This window comes from Panthera tigris, chromosome A1 (assembly GCF_018350195.1).
Source record: "Panthera tigris isolate Pti1 chromosome A1, P.tigris_Pti1_mat1.1, whole genome shotgun sequence".
NCBI lineage: Eukaryota > Metazoa > Chordata > Mammalia > Carnivora > Felidae > Panthera > Panthera tigris.
In genome coordinates, this window is record NC_056660.1 from 130,034 (window position 1) to 140,311 (window position 10,278).

Below are 10,278 nucleotides of genomic sequence, written 5' to 3' on the forward strand. Positions count from 1 at the left end.
AATTCGCATAAAGAAATAACAGAAGTGCAGGATTATGGGTTTTCTAGAGTTTCACACATAGCTGGGGCTCAAAATTACATGGTTTAAGCTTCTGTATCAGGAATAAAAACAAAGCCTGTGTCCTGGTCAAGTTTAGTAATATCTTGACAGAAGGCCATTCATGTCCTTAGGCATCATTTCCCATCTATAACCTGAGTCTCCCCCACAGCCATGGTTCCAAGGGCCCCCACTATGCCACCACCAGGGCTCCATGAACCCCAGTGCTTGGGGGAGAGTCACAGTGCCCCAGTCCTGCACAAAGCAGGACACCTGCTCTTCAGAAGGACAGAAGAAAGGAAAAGAGCACCCTCTGCACAGTGCAATCTCTAGAGGCCTGACACAGTAACACTATAACTACGGCTCTCATTCCACTTCCTCACCACTCTTTTAATATCACTTTCTCAACAAGTAGAAAAAAAAGCTATAAGTAGGCTGATGTGGCAACAAAAATACTCAAAGCAGACACTAAAAACATAGGGTAATCTCTGAATAAAGCACATCTACCTCCACATACTTGAAACTGTTTTGCCTTCTTCAAGTTTTAAAGGATAAAACTTTGAGGCTCAAGCCAATTCCTAATGTGGGATATTTTCCAAGGATCACTACCAAAAAAACAAAGAATAAAATGAAGAAGCATCATTCTAAGAGGAGGCAGGGCGGGGGGTGCGGGGAGGGGAGCTGACCTTCCCCCATCATCCTGAGCAGTCAGCCTTGCTGGCCCCAGAGGTCCTGGGGATACCACCCCACTGCCTCAGGGAAGTTCCTGGTTGCTTACCAGCCCACAACTCCTGAAGTTACATGCAGCCAGCTCTGATCCGAGATTTCAAAGTTCAATGTTCAACAGAAAGAAGCTGTAGTCCTCCTTGCCATACCACTCACTCATGTGTCACCATATATTAACAGAACACTAAATTATCCCTTAAGCACTATACCTAACTCTGAAAAGAAAATGCCATTCTAAACAGGTGTAGCCAAAATAAGGTATTCCAAGAGTTCTAGAAAGAAACTCCTGGAACGAGCCAGTGCCCCAGAGAGTCCATGTTTTAGCTAAACACAAGTCAGAAGCCTTCTCTACAGTACGTGTATGGATTAGTTAGAACTATGATGTCATCATTTTCAAAAGAACAATTAAACTATTATTAAAAACATTTATCACCAACAGAAATGCCCTGCAAATTATATTATTGCACACACGGTATCAGAAGCTATGCACATCCAGATCTGAAGGACTCTAGAAGACCCAGACCAGAGAGCCTAAGGCCATGCTAGTGGCAGCTCTGGCCACCATGTCCAGTGCCAGATCACTGTCGCTGTCTCGATACCACTCCCAAATGATGACTTGGTTGGCAGGCTGTTGTCCATAAAGTCCTTCATGTGGGTACTGGCAGGATAAAGAACAATAGATAGCTTGAGTTCCTGGAGGCTATGCACCACTGTATGGATCATAGCCATATGCCTCAGAGGTTAGTGTCCCATAGGCTGTGTGAGGAGGAGGGGAAGAAGTCACGGCTGTCTTATCATACAGGACTTCTGAGCCAACATAAGCTGTGTTTGTCCTGGAATCCTGGAGTGTAAATTTCCAGGCCAAACAATACTCTGTGCTTTCTGCACAAAGCCACATGGTTTTCCCATCTCAGCAAACAATCTTCAGCGTACAGTCTTTTGGTTTCCCATCTGGAGGCTGAGTATCCTGACACTCATGCCCCATGCAGATGTTGATAAAGTCCACTGGCATGTGGACCTTGTCTTCAACACTTTGCCAAGTTTAGTTATCATAATAGATCAGGTAACCATCTGACCACAGGTCAAACCAATTCTTCTCCCAATGCTTCAAAATAGTACTCTGTCGCAGCAACCATCCGCTCTTTACAAACACCATCTTTCTACCTGCAAACTATCCGGCTGCAGCCGCGGAGCATTGAAGCAGGGCTGGGCCATTGAGCTGTATTTCTAAGTTTTCTTATAGCCTGTTGAGTTTCTTCAATACACTATTTTGAATTCTTTATTAGCTAGATCTTTATTAAAGTGTCTTTGGGCTTGATTGTTAGAGAATTATTGGTATCTTTTGGCAATGGCTTGCTTTCTAGATTTTTAAAGTTCCTTGTATTTCTGCATTGCTGCTTTCACATTTGAAGTATCTTTACTGGTTATATTCACATGGGGTACTGTTCCTTGGTGTTGCTTTTCTGGGGTTTCCTAGGCTTATTATGGATAAACGTGTTCCACTTCTTTTGATCTCTTTTGTGGCCAAATCCTTAAACTTTGTGTTTTTTTTTTCTTCTTCCTATAATTCATCAGGCTGGCTGCAGGAAACCTCTCTCTCTTGTTTTCCAAGAGGTGGCACTATAACTCTAGTTTGTGGTTTTTACTTTGCCCACAGGTAGTGGTCCATTTTTCCTAAGAACAATCCAATTACCCAACGTGTTTTCACTGCCACACTCAGGAGTGCATACAGAGAGAGCTGGCCAAACAATGGGGGGAGACGTGGATTTAGCACTCAGGGCATTGGGTGTGCCTGTGGACTTGATGGAGAGATCCTTAAGTGCAGTTTTCCTGTGGAGGACTTCCTGCTGAAGTTCTGAAGCAGACAGCAGGAACCAACTTCCTTTAATACCTTTTGGTATTTAAGATGTTTCCTTCCTTTTCTCCCTCTCCCAATCATAAGGGCCCTACCTCAGAAATCAGGGTACTTCTGAAGATATAAATGGGTTTTCTCCAGCTGCAACCCCCACAACTGGCATACCCGGGCATTCATTCCCTGCTTTCCACCTCCTCCACAGAAGGACAGCTTAGCCCTGTGCAGTGTCATCCTGGGGAGGAGAGTGGCTCTGGAGTTCTTGCCTCTCCTCGGCATCCAAACTCATCTCTATCTTGCTTGAATCTCCCCCTCAGACAGGCTGTACCTCCACAAATTCTGTCTCACCAGTGAGTATCTGCCCAGGTCAGCACCTTCCAGTTTCTCCACGCCCCACCCCTGCCCCACTTTGGTGAGTGAGGGTGGGGAAGTTTCCCTGACTCCCTTGGATCTGCAACCCTTACTGAGGTCTTCTTTGTTTATTTTTCAATGCATAGGTGGGCAGGAGTCCTCCCAGGTCCTTTGGCATAGATGTTGAGGGTTTTGAGTTCATAGTGATTATCTACTTCGTTGCTTAAAAGGGGGAAAGAAAAGAAAAATGACTTACACTGCCATAATGCTGACATCTTTCCAGATGTCCCTCTTTCTATAGATGACTTTCATGACCAGGGTTCAAAGCAGCAAGGTCAGAACTTACTCTTACACAGCACTCTGTCTGGGTAAGATTGCTGTGCGTTGTCCTTCTTGATTCCAGCCCTATGCCCCTATTCTGCCCTGGAGTTTCAGCACCTCCGCACATGCCTACAGTTGCGCGTATTAGGCAGTGTGCAACTGTAGGACACGTATTGCCATTGGGTGTATGAGAATGGCACCCCCTAGGTTGGGCACCAAAAACCTGCACTCAAGAGTACACGAACCCTGGAGCTCTACCATCATCTCACAGGCTTGGTTTGGGAATGCCACACAATGTCAGCTTTCAAGAATGTGAGCATATGTGTGTAACACAAACTCTCAGGAAAATGTTTCCTTTTTATATAGGAAAAAATTCTCCTTAAAAAGTAATTTCAAGTCTTACCTAGTTATTATGTGGAAAGTGGTATACAAAACCTGAGGAACAATAAAAATTTTTCTTACAATCTTGAACTGTTAACAATGAGTCCTTTTTGCATGGTAAAAAAAGTATGCATTCACCTGCAATGTTGTCTTGGTCATGCAAACCTCCTGGGAGTCCATATAGAACCCCAGAGAAGAGTAAGGTGAAGCTCCTGACAGCTTGGTATGAGGAGCCTTAATTACAACTTCCCCAAGACCTTTTTGAAGAGACTTTTAACTTAAAGTTTGTCAGAGATGAAACTCCAGCATCTTTTTCTGTTCTTCCCATTAGACTTCTCAGCTTTCTCCATTCCTTTCATCTCCTTTGGTTGTCATCTACATAAGTGGAAACTGGCTTCTACCCAGTGAATTTCAAGCCAAAAGACACAGATATCTTCACCACCCAGCCCTAACCCCCACATGTGCCCCAGGCTGGAACACAGAGGGAGTGAAATGACTTCTTCATAACAGCCCTTTACAGTCAGAAGGGTTTTCTTCCTCCAAATACAAGATCTTCCCTTATCCATCAGTTATATAGAATCATCATGAAACTAGATGGGTTTTTTGATAAAATTAAAAAAAATTTTTTTAACATTTATTCATTTTTGAGAGCCAGAGAGAGACAGAGCATGAATGGGGAAAGGGCAGAGAGAGGGAGACACAGAATCCAAAGCAGGCTCCAGAGTCTGAGCTGTCTGCATAGAGCCCGGCATGGGACTTGAACTCAAGAGCTGTGAGATCATGATCTGAGCCAAAGTCAGACACCCAACCGACTGAGCCACCCAGGTGCCCCTGATAAAATTTATAGAATCAAGTTTAGAATCAAGTCTTGCTTTGAAAGAGTGCATGCCTTTCCCCCCAAAACAGTATTTAAAGTTCAAAAATGCAGTACACAATTCTAAAACAACTGAGTTCAAGGGTTACAATGTTGGCATTGCAGAATGAAGGATTTGAAAGGTATTTGTGGTCCTCAACTTGAGCCATGTTTCAGGGTGACCTGTGGAGCTTTAGGAATATATTGATACTTGAGCCCAGATTCTAGAAGATTCTGACTCAAGAGGTCTGGGGATGCCATGCAAATATCTATTTATCCACCTATTGATCTATTGTCTATCTATCTATCATCTATTTGCTTAAGTGATTCTGTTGCATCACCAAGACTGAAAATCACTGGACTAGAACTTTGGAATAATTTATTGACCTAAAGATGTGAATCAATGAAACTGGGTGACCATAAGTTTCCTTTGAAAAGAAAGCAAAGTAAATTTGAATACAATGAGTTAAAATAAGCCTTGCAAACAACTAAATCATTTGTTTCTCATTAAGCATCTTCCTCTGCTTCAGGAATCCTTGGCTGAAATGTGGCCAGTGGGTAGTCATTTATCTTTTTCTACTTCCAAGGAAATTGCTTTCTCCCTTTTACAGACACACAAGAAAAGCTCCACAAGCTCCTGGATCAGCTCTCTTATGGTTCACACCTTTATTGACAATGCTGTATTATAATTGTTTATCCCACATACTCCCTCCTGTAATTTTAATCTGTTTCCTCCAGTTCTATCCTCAGTGGAGTCTAAAAGCAGGCATTGAGCATCTTCCTACATACAAGACCCCATGTGTCAACTGAAATGTGCTGAAACTTGCCCAGCCACTGTCAGCCTCTTCCTGCCAGATTCAGTATGCCAGTTTCAGGAAAGTTTTCTTTTGTTCAGGCAGTCCAAAAGAGGCTTTAAAATGTTGGGTTTCAGGAGCCTGGGACTTGAAAAGTAGTGACAATATTTTAGAATACTTTAGCCCTTTAAAGTATCTAAGCACATATACATTAATTCTATTTGATCCTGTCAAGAAACCTGTTGAAGAAGGCTGGTATTACTATTTTAATTTTATTGTTGGGAAATCTAGGACTCAGAGAGGCTAAGCAATTTGCCTGGTGTTACACAGCCGGTGCCCAACAATGCCAAGGCATCAACCCAGGCATTCTAACTCTAAAGTCAGTCTGCTTTCTCCACCCTTTAAAATCTGTTCCAGGCCATGGATTTATGACTCTGAGCTTGTCATCAGCTGTCACAACTCTGGAACTCTGAAGACCTTGGCCATTTATTCACGCCCTTTAGTCTCACACACTGTGGAACCCAAAGGGGATGCCTGTTCTCTGCTTCCAGAACTGAAGCCCTAGATGGAAGGCATGAAGGAAATCAAAAAGAAATTCCCTTGTAATTCTATGGACAAATAAGCTAATCTCAGGTCTCAACTTCAAGGGACTGCAAGGCTGTATACCGTCTGGTCTGGGTTGCCCCTCTGACTTCAGTCTATTTCTGCTCCTCCTTCCCTCTCTCTATGCTGGGTAAATTTAAATGAAATGTATTTATTTTGGAGAGCTTTATTTATTTATTTATTTATTTATTTTGTCCTTAAGCAGACCTAGGATGGAGGATATGGCCCCAGGAAATCTTCTGTTAGGAATGTTGGGGCATTCTGCTGTCCTAAACCTGAATGTCCTTCCATTGCTCAATGTGCACCATGCTCAGAACACAGGGCCCTCCAAAAAGGCAGTGAGGTGTAGTGTGTATCAAACCCCATCCTCTACCTGTTCTGGGACAGGCAGCTCCATAGTGAAGAGGACAGCTCCAACCTCTAACAGACATTGCTGATCCTGAGGGAGATATCTCAGTGATGCAAATCCAGAATGAGCCTGGGTGGCTTAGTTGGTTAAGCAACCAACTTCGGCCCAGGTCACAATCTCGCAGTTTGTGAGTTCAAGCCCCGCGTCGGACTCTGTGCTGACAGCTCAGAGCCTGGAGCCTACTTTGGATTCTATGTTTCCCCCTCTCTCTATCCCTCCCCTGCTCACAATCTGTGTCTCTCTATCAATAATAAATAAACGTTAAAAAAATTTTTTTAAAAGAATGCACATAAGACATAAATGACAGTAGCCTGCAAGAGATCCAAGATGATGTCAACAGTTGAAACATCAGCAATCTCTTCTCATCTGTCACCAATGCCTGTTAAGTTCTTGCATGAAGAACTTGGAGGTCAAAGATCACCTTCATCTTGTCACCAGGTCCCAACATTCATCCCACCTGGCTGATGTCCTGGGGATAGAGCAGTGGAGGGCTGCCACTTCACACCCCACAACTCCTCCTCTGACTCTAGACGGAGTGGGTGGCTGATTGGTGTTCATCTTATAGGAAATAGCCTTGCCAACTGTAACATAAGCTCCTTTCCCAGGCAGGTGGGCTGTGAATCTGGGTCACTGAGGAGTAAGGTTTTTCCATGAGAGGCCTGCTTTTACTAGACAAGTTTTCACATGATAAGTGGCAGTTCTGAGAAGCTCTGGTGGCTCTAGACTCTAGAGCAATTCATAAATTTTAATAACCTTGCCTTACTTCAGCTGAAAATTAGATATAAAGAAAGTGGTCTGGGATCAAGCTGTAAGCCCCAGCATTGACACAGAACTCATATATAGGTCAGGCATCCTCTTCTCTTTCCCTAGAACTGCCCTAGCCAGGAAGCCCTTTGGCAGTCTCTGTGGGAACACCAAGGCTTAAAGGACTATACCACAGAAAAGAGCTTCATGTATTCACAGTTGTTGGATAGTGCTGTGTTTCTTTCATTATGCAAAGTGCTGAAATGCAAAATGCTGGTCCTCCAGGTGCTCAGCATCCAGCACAGGATGTGTCTCATCCCATACATCTCCTCTCTCCCCAATTCCTGAAGTACCCACATCAGGTTTTGAAGCCTCTATCCCTCCTAATCCCCACAGAGTCCAAGGTAAGGATGAACTTTAAGCCATGGGGTGGCCTGTGTTCTGAGAAATGCAAGAAACGTGGCTTCCGACATCAAACTGATGCTGGGTCAACTTGGCAGACCCAACAACTCTGGCAGCCATTGTGTTTAATATAAAACAAGACCTTGTTTCCAGAAGCCTTCTCTGTCTCAGAAGCAAAACAACAGGAAACCTGCTCCTATAAGCTGAAATGAAATAAATATGCTTATAGGAGGGCAGAGTATTTTAACAAAATCATGTCTACCTGGTAACATTCTATAACCCAGATGTTAGAAGCACTGCAAGGCAGCTTTCAGCCAACAGTATACAGACATCCTAGTGTCCTCACTCACTTCCAGGAAGGCAGGATGTAAGGAGGGGAGGCAAAACACAGGGATGTGGCCTGTGACTGCCTGCCCCAAATCCTCTGCCAATGGCCTTCCTTTCCTGGATCCTACCTAGCATTGTCAGGATAGGGAAAACCCCTGAGGGATATGGCCCATCCTCAACAGGGCACTTCAAAGGGGTGCCCCAATCAGAGCATGGTGCCCCTCTGCATGAGAAGCATTCTCCAAATTGTGTCCAATCAATACACCTATCTGCATGAGCCCCACCCCCAGCTGTCTGGTTGTGGCTTTTGTAGGCAGATTTGCCTCTTGGCACATTCAAGACAAGTTTGTGCTTATGGGGTGGGTGAACACATTTGATTTTGCCTCTTTGATGCTGGAAGTAACAAGATGGATGGGAACTGTGAGCATGCCTATGATCAGGAATGTAAACTGGAGATGTGACTGCTGCCTACATTGTCCCCCAAATTGGATATACAGTGTTGGCTTCATGTGTATGTTTTTTTTTTTTTATTATTGTTGCTGCTGTTTTCAGGAAAAATGGGTCCACGTTTCATTAAAGCTTAAACATAGCAAGTAACTCCAAAATGATTTCAAGCCACTGCATGAAAACAATGGAAAGAGACTCTGGACACACACTCTTGCACAGTCCACCTCCCAGGTGGTTTCTGAGACAAAGACAAGGCAGAGATTTGGGATAGATCAAATTACATAGAAAGAAGTGGAAGAAGCACAGAGAAATGGAAAAACATTCCATGCTTATGGATCAGAAGAACAAATATTGTTAAAATGTCGATACTACTTAAAGCAATCTACACATTCAATGCAATCCCTAAAATATAATACCAGCATTCTTCACCAAGCAATAACAAACAATTCTAAAATTTGTATGGAACTGCAAAACACCTGAATAGCCAAAGCAATCCTGAAAAAGAAAACCAAAGCTGGACGCATCACAGTTCCAGACTCCAATCTGTATTATAAAACCGTAATCAGGGGTGTCTGGGTGGCTCAGTAGGTTAAATGTCTGACTTCAGTTCGGGTCATGATCTCATTGTTCATGAGTTTGAGCCCCGCATAGGGGTCTGTGCTGACAGCTTGGAGCATGGAGCCTGTTTTGGATTCTGTGGTCTGCCCTTCCCCCCCCCCAAAAAACAAATAAACATTAAACAAATTTTAAGCTGTAATCATCAAGACACTATGGTACTGGCACAAAAACATACACATAGATCAATGGAACAGATAGAGAACCCAGAAATGGACCCACAAACGTATGGCCAACTAATCTTCAACAAAGCAGGAAAGAATATCCAATGGAAAAAAGACAGTCTCTTTAGCAAATGGTGTTGAAAAAACTGGACAGCAACATGCAGAAGAATGAACCTACACCACTTTCTTACACCACACACAAAAATAAACTCAAAATTAATGAAAGACCTAAATGTAAGACAGGAAGCCATCAAAATCCTATGGGAGAGAACAGGCATCAATCTTTTTGACCTAGGCTGCGGCATCTTCTTACCAGACATGTCTCTGGAGAAAAGGGAAACAAAAGCAAAAATGAACTGTTGGGACCTCATCAAGACAAAAAGCATCTACACAGCAAATGAAACAATCAACAAAACTAAAAGGAAACCAATGGAATGGGAGAAGATTTTTGCTAATTACATATCTGATAAAGGTTTAGTATTCAAAATCTATTAAGAATTTATCAAACTCAACACCCCAAAAAACAAATAATCCGGTGAAGAAATGGGCAAAAGACATGGACACTTTTATTTTTTTAATTTATATATATAATTTATTGTCAAATTGGTTTCCATACAACACCCAGTGTTTATCCCAACAGGTGTCCTCCTCCATGCCCATCAACCACTTTCCCCTCTCCCCCACCCCCCATCAACCCTCAGTTTGTTCTCAGTGTTTAAGAGTCTCTTATGGTTTGCCTCCTTCCCTCTCTGTAACTTTTCCCCCCTTCCTCCCCCACCCCACCCCACCCCAGTCTTCTGTTAAGTTTCTCAGGATCCACATATAAGTGAAAACATATGATATCTGTCTTTCTCTGTATGGCTTATTTCACTTAGCATAATACTCTCCAGTTCCATCCACATTGCTGCAAATGGCAAGATTTCATTCTTTCTCATTGCCAGGTAGTATTCCATAGTATATATAAACCACATCTTCTTTATCCATTCGTCAGTTGATGGACATTTAGGTTCTTTCCATAATTTGGCTATTGTTGAAAGTGCTGCTATAAACATTGGGGTACAAGTGCCCCTATGCATCAGCACTCCTGTATTCCTTGGGTAAATTCCTAGCAGAGCTATTGCTGGGTCATAAGGTAGATCTATTTTTAATTTTTTGAGGAACCTCCACACTGTTTTCCAGAGTGGCTGCACCAGTTTGCATTCCCACCAAGAGTGCAAGAGGATTCCCATTTCTCCACATCTTCTCCAGCATCT

At 43.1% G+C, this 10,278-nt stretch overlaps 1 pseudogene; it reads right to left on the bottom strand.

The window, feature by feature from the left end:
• Positions 1–1,270: 1,270 nt before the first annotated feature.
• LOC102952651 lies at positions 1,271–1,815 on the bottom strand (annotated as a pseudogene).
• Positions 1,816–10,278: the final 8,463 nt, after the last annotated feature.